Source organism: Drosophila elegans, unplaced genomic scaffold (genome assembly GCF_018152505.1).
Source record: "Drosophila elegans isolate 14027-0461.03 unplaced genomic scaffold, ASM1815250v1 contig_149, whole genome shotgun sequence".
NCBI classification, from domain to species: Eukaryota; Metazoa; Arthropoda; class Insecta; order Diptera; family Drosophilidae; genus Drosophila; species Drosophila elegans.
Genome location: NW_024545513.1, coordinates 12,234,947 through 12,248,242, shown reverse-complemented (window position 1 = coordinate 12,248,242; position 13,296 = coordinate 12,234,947). Strand labels below are relative to the sequence as shown.

General features: G+C 38.5%; 1 protein-coding gene across 3 annotated transcripts in view; it reads right to left on the bottom strand.

Annotated features, from left to right (window-relative positions):
* The window catches only part of LOC108137146 (interference hedgehog), a 31,850-nt gene that overhangs the window by 11,513 nt on the left and 7,041 nt on the right, over positions 1-13,296 (bottom strand). For all 3 annotated transcript variants that reach the window (XM_017258712.2, XM_017258709.2, XM_041708964.1), the window contains exon 3: positions 4,404-4,507. The gene's annotated coding sequence lies outside the window, so the exon portion shown is untranslated. The remainder of the gene's footprint in view (positions 1-4,403; positions 4,508-13,296) is intronic.

Genomic DNA, 13,296 nt, shown 5'->3' with positions numbered 1-13,296 from the left:
AAAACGGCCGCCCAGTCGTTAGGCATCCACCTCGGTCCTGCCCCCGGTCACTCCCCCTCCTGCCCCCCGAATCCTCAATATCACACAGATAAAAAATACAGCTGAAGATCTGTTATATTTTAACATGTACCATGTATATATAAATATATAAATTAAAATTTCTCTATTAAAAAAAAGAATAGAGCAAGAACATTTCACACTGCAGGTGCAAGTGAGAGCGAAATACTTCGAAAATTACTCCAGGTACAAAGAACCATGTTCGAATCCCATAAAAGTTTTTGTTTGGTACTGCTACGCACTTTGATTATATGCCTTATTATTTAAAGAGTGAATTCATTAAGATAATCTACATTTTTTATATAAAAAAAGCTATTTTCAACGTCAAAATCATATTTTCGTATAGAATTTTCTTTCTGTGCAAAAGTCCCTGCAGCGAAACTCCTGACGCACATAAATCGCAAAGCGGCTCCCATTTGATAGTCATTATTGGTCCGAAAGGCGCGTGCAGCTGCCCATGTTGCCGTTGTGCTCCTGCTGTTGCTGTTGCTGTTGCTGTTGCAGATGTGGCTGCTGGTGGTGGCCACTTGTTAACCCAAGGAGCAAACCGGACTGCCTACACACGAGCAACACACAACAGCAACAGCAACACAACAGCAACAACAACAGCAACAGCAACTGCAACGCGGAGTCAAAAACCAGCTCGACGCTGATTTAAAACATCTGACAACAAAAGTAAAGCGCGAAATTGACGCAGGTTTCTGTGCCCTGCCCCTTCAGCAATCCGCATTCACTTGTTGCTGTTGCTGCTGCTGCTGCTGCCGTCGATGTTGCTAGTTGCTGGTTGCGTGTGTTGAAAATTAATGCGCATTCCTGGGCCAACAGCAACACAGGCTAAAAAAACCCAGAAAGACTGAAAGCTGAAGAGAGGAAATGAATGGGAAGCGCTGCAAGAATCCATATCAAAAAGTGGAAAAAGAGTCAACAAACCAGCAGAAAGAATAAGTCTGGGACAGATGCGCTGCATTAGTCCACACAGAAAGAAAAATGTATAAAACAGAATTATCTAAAATAAAATGATTGCCATAACAAATTTGCTGCTATGAAAAAAATATTAACATAATATCATAACGTCAACAAAGAAATATCAAATGAATATTGAGCTCTTTTTTTTTGTTGTGCACAATTTAGAGATCTTCAGTCAGAAGATTGCCAATCAAAACTGGACGAATTAAATGCAATTTTTGAGACATTGAAGGGATTTTAATAATAATGCAACGTCAATTTAAATCCTTTTTCCAGCTTAAGACACCATTACCACTTGAAATTGCTGCTAATATGAAGAGTATTAAGCTGCTGTTGCTGTTGCACCTGTTTAATCGCACTCGTTTTAAAGATAAGCTGATACATATAAAATAGTCTCTATATTGCGTAAGTCACAATTAAATATTTAAACAACTATTGACTTGTTTACCAAACCACCTTATCTACACAAAAAATAGCCGACACTGTAAACTGTCAACCATTGTGGGGAAAATTGCTCTAGGTATTTTATTTAAATTGCTAGGCCTTAACAAGACAACTATTGTTGTTCGTCTGGCAACATGTTGCTGCTGTGTGTAAACTATTTTTAGCTATGTATAATCAAACTTTGATTGCCATTCATTGACAACATGCAATTTGTGTTGGCCACGGACTTGCAACTAGCAATAAACACCTATTAGTTGGCTGTTAATGGGCAACATGTTGCTGCTGGGCACTTGCTGTTGCTGCTGTGAAAATAGCAAGTCGAAACATATGTGCTTGCACAATTAAGCGATTGTTTGTGGTCACAAAAAGAACACTGTGTTTGAACAGCCATAAGGAGTGAGATTATGAAACGGCAGCAACATGTTGCTAGTTCTTAGTTGCTAGTTGCTACTTGCCGGTTGCCACAAGCAACAGTTGGAAGCAGATGTTGCTGCCGTGCATTATTCACCGTCCAACCAAATATGGCCAATGATCTTGGATCGCTGTTTATGGTTGCTGCTGTTGTTGCTGCTGTTGTTGCTTCTGATGTTGCTGTTGTTGCAGCTGTTGGCAGCACAATTAATTGGTTGTTTGTTTTCGGGCCAGAAGTTAATTTGATTAGCCACGGACAACAACAGTCTCCTTTTGTTGACTCATTTGGCGATCTATTCACGGACATCACAAGGCGCGACTAAGAGGGGTTATTAATCAAAGCGGGGTGCCAAATTAAAAAGCATTAATAAATGGCAAATAAATATGTTGAGCGACGTCATTTTCATCATAAAAAACTATCACCAGATAGATACACTGAGAAAAGGGGGTTCTGTTTACCTTTGCTGAAATGATTTATGGATTTCTTACCATTGGAAGGCCAAGTTTTTTCCTTTAACTAATGACCTAAAAGCATTTTGCTGTACTTATATTAATGACAAGCGGTTTAAAAATAGATTTTGAGTTACAAGATGTCTGCTCTCCCAAAAAATCAACGATCTTGATTAAGTCTTTTGCTGCTTTGTTAAGCTTTGTAATATGAGACACTTATGAATACCAACGGGGTTTATTTTTTTTTCGTTGTGTACCATCTAGTGGCTGTCGGTTGGCCTGTCAGAAATTAGCATAAAACTGTTAGAAAAGTCATTCAGCGATGGGATAGGCGTGGCGCCCAGTGTTTGAGACAATTGAATTGAATAGCGGAAGAGAGGAGGGCCACCATATCTTAAAGAAGGTCTCTGGTCTCAGGTCTCGAGATCTCAGGCCTCTAGAGTCCGGACCGTGTGTAAGTTCATTAAATGAGTGCGAGGCGTAACGAAGCAACATCCACAATGGTGGTTGAATTTATCCATATGAATTGCTGTTGTCATAAGAGATCCCCCTTTGCCTAACCCCTTTCTCGAACCCCCTGATCCCGTACTGCTTTTGGCCATTAGCAGCGGCAGTTAACAGCTTGTAAAACACTAACACCTGCTACAAGTTGTCGTTGTTTTGCGGTTGCCGCTACGCTGGGTTCAATAAAACCTGAGAGCCAGTTCATCATCATCATCATTGCGATCATCAGCAACAGTTGCTGGCAGAAAAGGAGCAATAGAAAAATCACGAACTACAAAACCCCCAATCACAGTGGCAGATGATTAAGGCAGATCCATCTCGGGTTATTAAATTCCGCGAGAGAAAATTATGGTCTACTTTTTTGGAACATTGATTTTTGCAGTGTCACCCTTGAAAGTCATCTTCACGATGGTAACCTTAACGAGTAATTAACGTTGAATTATCGTTGTTGAATTTTAAACTATATTTCGCTATGGAAAAGAGGGCCATATTATTATTGAAGCTTATTAAATTCACATGTCATGACATTAATACAATTTAAGCCTGCTTATTATTACATTTTTGTAATAGTCATCTCCTTCAGAAGACTATTCACTGTGGAGGGTCTTTACTGTAAGCACACACATTCACACACACACACACAGGCGGAAGATATCGGCGAAAATTCTTTAGCAATGGAACCTGTTTTGCCAGCCGGAGAAGAAGAAGCAACCGCTGAAATCTTCTTTTGAGCGCGACCGGAACCGGAGCCCAAAAACAAGATGCCAAGCCACACACACACACACACACACAAACCAATACCCACCCAGAGCCCATGCAACAGGAGCGCTGTGGCGCCCAACGTGGGGCCTTTAAGCCCCCTGTTACATAAACAAGTGGCGCCCAACGTGGAGCTTATAAGTCTGAAGCATAAAACTCACATTTCGAAATGAAATTAAAGAAATTATGATATTTAGAATTTATATTAATAGTTAAGAACAATTAAGAAAATATTTTCGCTCAGTGCATGACATTTTTGGAGGGCAGGTTTAGCGCCAGGGCGGTGGCGCAGAAAGTGAAGAGACTCGCATGTAAACGAGTTCGAAATCTGCATTCCACCGACAGCCAACAGGATTTTCTACTGCGACTGTAAGGAAGATGATCATCGTAAAGACGATTATCCAGTATACCGTGATTATCTTCTTCTTGATGATGAAGAAGCTGGATGGGTTTGCCCCACCTGTTTCTGTTGCAATTCTGGAATGAAATGAAATGGTATGGAATGGTATGGAATGGGTTGAGGAGACAAGCCCTCACACAACCTCCTTATGGGGCCAAACCAATATATTTTTCAGAGAGTGCGTGGGCCCAAATAACGATTTGTATGGGCTAGGAGCCAGAACCAAAAGTCAGTTTTTAGTTCGGAACTGGAGTCAGGGCTATGGTTATATGGGTGCGGAATCGAAGCTGCACGCCCACCAACTGAAGTTTGGGGATCAGGGGAAAAACTGGGGATGCGATCATATTTTGTATTCTTCTCTTATGTTGCGTGGGCGCCGCGCGGTCAGGATTAAGATTAGCAGTTTAGTTACCTTTTGTACTCGTTGTCACTCGGTGATCCTTCCGTCTCTTCTGTTTTATTCCTGTCTCTTTCCAGTCAGATATTTTCCTTAGAGTTGCATTCTGCCGCTGTCAACTGTAAAAAAGGCAGAAAACGAATCCAAAGTTAGGGGTATACATAAATATTGAAAATAGACGACACTTTTAATGAATTTCAAAATAATTGAGGCCTAAAGTGGCACAAAAAAGCTCGGCGACAGGCAAATAAATGCGAAGCCTATAAATAACCCATAAAACTGGGAGAGTGGATGGGTAAAAAAAGAGCTGACACGTGTGCGTGAATGACACCAGAAGAGGTTGGGGCTACTCAGTAACTTTGGGAACAATATTTTTAGGGAAATTGAAATAATCAATGTTCTGATAGGCAGATTAGGTAGATACAACTTGTTTCCTACTTTACTTAAAAAACTTTATATCTTAAAGTAAACAAGGCCTATTAAAGTTCTGAACCAAAAAACTGCTAGTTGTCAATATTTAATATTTACAAACAGTTTTAAAAATTCTTTAACTAAACCTATTTTCTACTACCTACAAAAAAAAATCGGACCAATTTAATCGCACGCCATTAAACTAATTCCCTCTACCGAATACCCCTTGTACCTGGGGCTAAATCGAAAACTCCCCTTTAGTGTTTGCCAGTCCATTTAAAAAGACATAAAACGAAGACTGCGACTGTGAACACAGAAATTCCCTAACGAACAAATGTCATAAATATCCCGAAAATACAAATTTCCAAGCGAGTGGCTAAAAATTATGCCAAAAACCACATAAATAATAACGAGAGGAGCATGAGAGGGGGAGAGGTCTTTCGATTTCCATCCAATACTTTTAATTAATTTATGCGATTCTCTTTCTATTCTCTGGAACTTCGCCCACCCACCCACACACACAGTTGTTGGGCCGTAATTTTTCTAGAATTTTTGAAAAGTCGCCAAGTCGAACAGAGCCTCAAAAAACAAAAAAAGTTAAAAACACAAAAATTGTGAAAGAGAACAACAATAAAAATAAAACGAGCGCCACCCCAAAAAGCGTCTTTTGTGTGTGTATTGGTGAGTGACAGTTGTCATTTTTCATAAATATTTTCCAATTTTCTAAAAGCCAAGTGAGAAATTAACGACGAAAACAGACACAAAACAGAGAAATAAACTTGGAATGCCATTGCAGATCTATTGGGGAATATTACGGCAGGTCTTTAGGTGGTGATCCCTCGATTTCTTTATAAATAATTTCATAACTTTAATGGCGCTTGTCAGTCATCATGAGGCGATAATGGCAGCAAATAGAATCAAGTTTTAGTCGTGATAAATAAATTTCGAATTTTATGTGCGCCGACTTGAGTCAATTCAACGAAATGATTGCCTTTAAATTAATAACTTTATCGCTCAAAATTCATAATGATGACTTAATAAAGGCTAGTAAATTTAAATATTTGAATAAGCACTTTCAAGCTTCGATACATTTAAAAGAATTCGACAAATGGCAAATACAGAGAACGAAATCCAGATTGCCATTAAAATCATATTTTAATTCGATATGTGACGTTTCTAAGTTAAGTAAAAATCTGGACAAACACAAAACTTTAAGAGTTTTACTAAATTATGGAATTTAAAAGTAGTAGTTTTTGGATCAGATGGTTTAAGTTATGGAGTTTTCTTTCCATTTTTCCAAAAAATTTCCTACAATTTAGAAACTATCTTCACTTATGTAGATTTTGCATTCTTTTTGTCCTTTGTTAGTGCGACAGAGTATCATATTTCTAAACGGCTTTTTGCAGAATTGGCAGCATTTTGAGCACGACAGCAACATGTTGTTGCGGGGTAGTCGCATGTTGCCGTTGTCGTGGCTGCTGATGACTCACTTTTGGGTCTGTTTGTCGGTCAGCGAATTAGAAATAGGTGGCACTGCAACAAAATAAGTGACAGCGAAGCTTTTTTACTTGACACCGGCATTTCGAGTATCTCGCAGATGTGCAACTGCTGCCTGCCGCCTGCCGCCTTTTACTTTTGCCACAATTAATGTGCATTTTCTCCGGCTGCCTTTTCTTTCCCTTTTCCACATTTCTTGTTATTATTATCAGCCGCCCTCCAGCTAACGACATTTGAGCCAATTTTCCCGCTGCTCGCATTCCACGGGTGAAAGCCATCGACATCCACCATCCACATTCCCATTTAAATTTACGTCCACATTCACATTTCACAGCAATACGCGCCATTCTGCCAAATGCAGAAGGCAGAAAGGAGACTCATATAAAAATAAGAAACGACAGTCAGAAAGGAGGAGGAGTGCATTTGAGTGGCGAGTTGTCAAATACCCTAAATAAAATGTTTACTTAAATTTTATCTGAATCCTTTTTTTTGTGTAAAATAGATCTAATCGGTATTCAACCATTCTATAGACAGTGCCCAAAAATGTAATGTAACTACCCGAATTAACAATTACATTTCATAGATAGATAAAGAATACCTAGTACTTAATTGGTAATTTGGGAATTCATATATCTTGATCCATAAAAACAATTAAAATTAACGGCTGTATTTTTTTTATCTGGCGAATTGGTCAGCCATACGCGAACTATTATTAATTTTAACTTGTTTATAGTTTGAAAAAAATATTTCTTAAAAGAAAATATATTTAAATTTCTATAGTCTAGATCGCACATTTCTTTCGTTCCCTTACTTAAACAGGGTATCATGCTTCAAAGCATGCTTGCAGAGCATGCTTCAAAATTTATGCGTTGCCCGATTTGAGGGGGAAGTCTGTGCTTTCGGATCACGGAGGGGGGGAACAGGGGTTTTCAAGGGGTTTGGATGGGTGGCTCGAGTCCAGTTTTGAATATCGTTCAATTTGCAATCTCTCTCTTTCTCTCTCTCTCTTTCGTACTTTCTGTAATCTGCATTCCTTGTATTCCTTTCCTGCTTTTTTGGCTCATGGCAAGTCTTATCCATTTTCGATTGCCCCCCGAAAGTCCCGCGATCTCCCTCATTTGCATGCCTATTATAAATTTTTCAAATACTTGTCTTGGGCTGCCCTCGTTGTTTTTTTTTTTATGGCCCACCATGTTTAGTGATTGCTATCTTTGTCATTGTTGTTTTTGGTGTTGCTTTTGTTGTTGGGGCCTGGCTTTTTCATTGCAATTTATTTGATTTTCATTGCATTAAATTTTTTGCGCCGTCTCACTCTTTGCTTTTGTTTTCCTGGTGGTGCGTTGCCATAATTTGTTGTCTCTTTTCTGGCTCCTCTCGATTCTGATCTTGGAATTTCAATTTGCTTTTCGTTTCTTGGCTTTTGCGCAATTCTCCTGTCTGCATTTCGATGTATGGGGTTGGGGAATTCTCCCAGTCTTCTGGTCTTTTGGTCTTCTGGTTTTCCACCTAACAAGCTTGTCGAGCCATTTATCATAAACATTCGTCAGCTGTCCCACGCCCCTTTGGGAAATTCCTGCCCCGTCATTAAGATATTTTTGTTTTGGGGCTTTTCCACCTCTATTTCCATGTCGCCCTGCAGCCAGGCTAAAATGCCGGCATCCGAGGTAACCAAACGATTTGGCCCTCTCTTTTCGTAGCACTCTACTCCATACAGTATACAATGGCAGAAATATATCAACCAAATACAAATATAGCATTCGAATTTTCACAATAGTATGGCAAGTTAATCTGCATTTAAAATTATAAGTAGAACAAGATACATTTTATGTGAACACAAAGTCGGATTTTGGTAATTATTTTAGAATAATTCATGGCATTTAAAGATGTATATTAAGTAATATCAATAATTAATATTAAGTTTTTCCAAACTCAGTTTTCTGACGTGTATTTATAATTTTCAACCTTTTGAGTCTGTTTTTCGAACCGCTTTTCAACGAGTTTGAGGTACATGTGGGCGCCCTAATGGTCAAAGATAAGATTTCCCCGCATTTCCACCGCTTTCCCAGCCTCCCCACAAAAATGTTCCTTAAACTAATGAGTCTCTTAAGCTTCTCTGCCCACACAAACTCTGGCAAATTGCGCAAATTAATATGAAATTCATCAACGGGAAAATATCAACTAATTTGGCAGCAAACAGGAAATGCAAGACTCTCGCATGTGGGGCAAACGTATAAAAAATTATTATCTCTTTTTTTCGCACGACAACAACGCCCAGGCAGACAAAAACAAAAATATAAAAACCAATATTAAAAACCAAAAAAAATAAAAAAAAAAAAAGGCGGCAGCACACCTTGGGCTTCCCTCTCTTTTACTCATGGTAATTTTTGCTCGTACTCTGACGTTGTTTTTGTTTTTGCTGCTGGGTTGGCAGGCGGCCACAAAAGTCGCCGCTTTTCCTATTCGTTTTCCATTTTCATTTTGCCACTAGCCGGGTGGCATCCAAATTGGCCCACATTTGGCTGCCTTTTCAATTTTCCTCTCGGTTTTCCGAGCACAGTGATCGTCAGCAAATTGGATTTGGGTTTTTGTAGTGGGGGAATTGGAATTGGGATTGCTGAGGGGTTTTTAATTGAAAGTATTAAAAATGTTGATGACAAAAAGGCAAAACAACAATGTTATTTGAAGATAAATTTAACAATGACGATTCGATATCTTTGATGATTTACACAAAAAAATTATACAAATATTGCAAATGATATGCAAAGAATTTTGCTAAGAGTCGAGGAAAGACAGTAAAGAGTTCGAGTTTAAAAAAATAATTTAAACATTGGGTTGGGTCGACTTAAGTGTGCTTCCTCATATTCTGTCTTGGACGTTTTAATTTGCGTCACAATTTTCACCTCACTTTTTTTGTAGCTTTGTTCTTCTTTTCTGTCTGAGGTAATTTAAAACGCGCGCCAACTTCTTCGATTACCTGCGGGTTAAACAATGGTCACCACTTCCCATTGTTGGCCTTCCCTTCTTTGCCCCACCTCCCTCTTCACAAAAAGACCCCTTAATATGTTCATTAATTTTAATTATGCATAAATAGTCGGTGTCAAAAGAACAAGGGAACAACAGCGAAAATCGAGAATAAAATTACCAAAAATTTAAAGAAATAAACATCACGCATAAAATTTGATACGAGCAATATTGAAATATATTGGGAGTGGCATTTGGTGGGGTTCTCTGTGAGGCACGCGATTCATTACAAAGGGCGAAATTGCCAGAGGGAAGAAGCCAGTCAAGTTTCGTTGGAATTCAGCATTGAGTAAATGCCCTGTTCTTTAGTTTGATTAAAGAAACAATTAATATATCCACTAAACCTCTCTACTTTAAAGTATACTTAAGTATACTTTTACTATTTTTCTGGATACGAATATACATTTTTTAACATGATTTCAATGAATTTTCGGATAAACAGAGTAATATTGTAGATTTAAATTTTATAACGCCATATAATTTACAAAATAGCGAAAATAAAATTATAAATCATCATAAAGTTTTCGCATACAATATTAAAAGTGTATAATCATTTTAATAGTAGCAAATTCTGAATCTGCCCACTCACTCAATTGGAAAAGAGGAACGTGCAGCGGTGTCGGCTTACAATTCCATACCATAAATTTCGCGAGGATCGAGTTTTTGCACACTTTATTCTTTGGGAGACGTAGCGAAATATATTGGCGACTGAAATCCAAGCTTTTCAGGCGGCGATATCGTCAGGCGTTCGATGATGGCCAGTCGAAAATTGATGTTGGCAAAGTAAACTGAGAGATCAAAATAAGTCAGTTGGTGTGGGCCAAAAATAAACAAAACGTGCAATCAACAACAAAGCCAGAAAGAAGAGATGCAAATTAATTATGCAATTAAGCACGCGTCGTTGTCGTTATTTGTTTGCTTTTGCTGTGTTTTGTCACATAAATAACCATAAAGCAAAAGTCATTACATTAAATTACACGGGTTAATGGATAATTATGATTTTGGGAGGGCAACAAAGTAATGCAGTTTGAATTAAAATACACTTTTTGGGTGATTACGTAAATGAAGTAGTTAAGGAACAAAGGTTAGAGGCTAGCTGTACTCAAGCTAACTTAAAAAGATTTGCTTCCCTTCAGCGATATTTACTGTCCATCTGACACTTAGGCAGTCGACTTTAAGTGACTAAGATTTTCAGAATTTTCCTGCCTTCAAGATAGTACAAGCATAAGATGGAACGGTTCATAAAAGACGAAATGCAATGGCATAAAGAAGTGAAGATTTCCTTTACGTCTCAAGTTGGTTTCCCATGAAAAATGCAATTGATGCAGAAATTCAGACACGTAGGCGCAATGGGGCGTGGCAGACAGAAATAAGCATGGGCAGAAAGTGGGGGAGAAGAAAGAGGGAGCAAAGAGGAACGGAAGAAGAGGAGAGCTACGAAATTGGTGGGAAGAGAGCAAATAAAATGTGAATTCTACAATGTAGAACTGTGATACATTTGAGTTTGGTTTTTTTTTAGTTCTATTCGCACCCCTTACCTTTTTTGTAAATCCCCCTTTTTTACCGCCCCCCCCTTCTCACCTGAGGCGGCTCCGCCTTTGTGTCGCTCTTCTTTTTATTGTCGTGCGACTGCTCTTTCAGTTTTATTAGATCATATTATCTATTTTGGGGTACGACAAATTTGTAATTTAGATCAACCAGCAGTGGCGTCGGTTGTGTGGGGACTTGGCAGTCTTTTCAGTGGGTCTCCTACCGTTATGGGCTTTTAATTAATTGGCATTTTGGCGTTTAATTGAAACAAAACGAAAAACACGGAGCGCGAACGCAGCTTAGTGGTGCGTAAACGGGGTATTATAAAAGGGGTTTTGCCCCAAATTTGTGGCCTAGCTGCTTGATTAAATGATTGAACATTGTTGAACGCATTTGATTTGACGAATGATTCCGAAAAAGAGGAACTACTTGGGGGGACAAGGGAACATACATACACTATGGATCGTTTTCGGTTTCATTTTCATTTTCAGCTTCTTCTTTTCGGTTTGCTTTTCACATGAAATGCAATAAACCCAATTTAATTTTTGTTTTTATTTGTTTCGCTTATTTACTCGCCCGGACGTACGTGTGTGTGTCTGTTTTTAGGCCCCCTTCCCGGTTTTCCACTCCCCAAATAAACCTTAGGGTCCTAGGAATTTCTTATCAGAGCCCCGGAATCAATGGACAACAAAGTTTTTATCACGTAACAACAAAAGCCCAAACAAAAAAAATAACCAAACATACGAAAAGAAATAGAAATTTGAAGTACAAACAAAAATTCTCAGTTTTCGGGGTTCATTGAATGCTCCGAATTTTTGGGGTAGTAACTTTTCTTTAACTCTTTCATTCCCCCAGGGATATAATGCCCGGAAATCCTATATGGGGTTTATACAATGGAATCCTTGTATCAATTTCGCTACCTTTTTATTTATATTTCATTATTTGTTTGGATATATCATATTTATTAATGGCTATCGCTGTGATATCTTCAAACACTGCTTGTTTTATTTGTTTCGATTTATAAGGAGAATCATTGATAAACATTTTTGTTTACGTACACAGTTACTTTCTATCGCTTCAAAATTTGGTTTTTAATTACTTCTCCGGCTTCAAAGATCTGAAAAAATCTACAGGATTTTGAAACTTTTTTTTATTGCTATCATTTTCGTCAAGCAACCATTTGTGTAACCTTTAATTTTCAATAATGAATACTTTCAGAAATAAAAATTGTCGTATTTGTATATTTAATTATATTTAGGGAAGCATTTTAAGGATTAACCATAATTAATGATTCTTTGAATCTGCCTTTAATTAATCGAATTCTTCTTCGGGTTCTTTAGTCCGGAAATGGATCTTTATTTTGCCAGAAGGAATCTGTCCGCAAATCCCCTTTCAACAAAAAATGATTCTCCTGCCCTTGAAAGAAGAGGGGTCGTCTAGCCAAAAGTCGGAAACAATTAGCGGGGGAAGGGGGCGTGGGGGAAGAGTACGGGTTTGGGTTTGGTTTTGGAGACTTCTGATGCTCAATGATCATCGCGGTAAGCGATGCTTTGGAATGCAGTTCGGATTTCCAGTGAAATAAAACGGGAAGAGAGAAAAAAGCAGTGGAGGAGGCAGGGGATTGAAACAGAGACACAATCGATGAAAAGGTTGCCCTGGGTCTCTGGACCCGCTTCCTCTGCTTCTTCTTTGGTATGCGCTTCAAGGTGAACCGAAGACCAGGGACAAACTACAAAAATTCGAAACAGACACAAACAAAAACAAAAAAAAAACAGAAAAAACAGAAAAAAAAGAAAAAATGACAAACGTGACTGTGACTCGTCTCCCTATCTCTATCTACATCTTTCTCTCTCCCTCTGTCTGGCCCTTATGCAAATGCGGATGCAGCAGCCACTGTTTGGAGCCCCTTTTCATCTCCGTCCGAACGCCTACCTTTCTTCTCTTTAACTACAGTAGAGCTTGGATACAGCGAACACTTTGGTGCACACTATATAGTAAAAAATAAATAAATATAATACCCTGATATAATATCAAAACCGTATTTCTTAAAATTTAAATAAAACTTAAAAGCCCGAAATACTTTCAAGTTATCTGTGGTGAAAATCTAGTTTAGGGAAATTCTTCACTGCTGCATATTACAAATTTTGTTGGATATAACGTGTCTCTCATCGAAAGGTTTTCGTAGTCAATTTTCACTGTATAACATAGTTTGTAATAAAGCAGTTAAGAATGCAGCTTCTCGGTCTCTGTCTCTTTTTTAGCTCTTGTTACCAGGTAGCTATTTTAAAACCACACAACCCCCCTCTTGGTTTTTCCTACGTGGGCGACGCTACCCATTTACCCGTCTCTTTTTCCCCAGATTTTGAACTTTGTGCGGCGTCTGTTTATGAATGAAATCCGTTTTAACCTCTTCTAAAACACGGCTACCATTTTCCGATCTCCATGAATG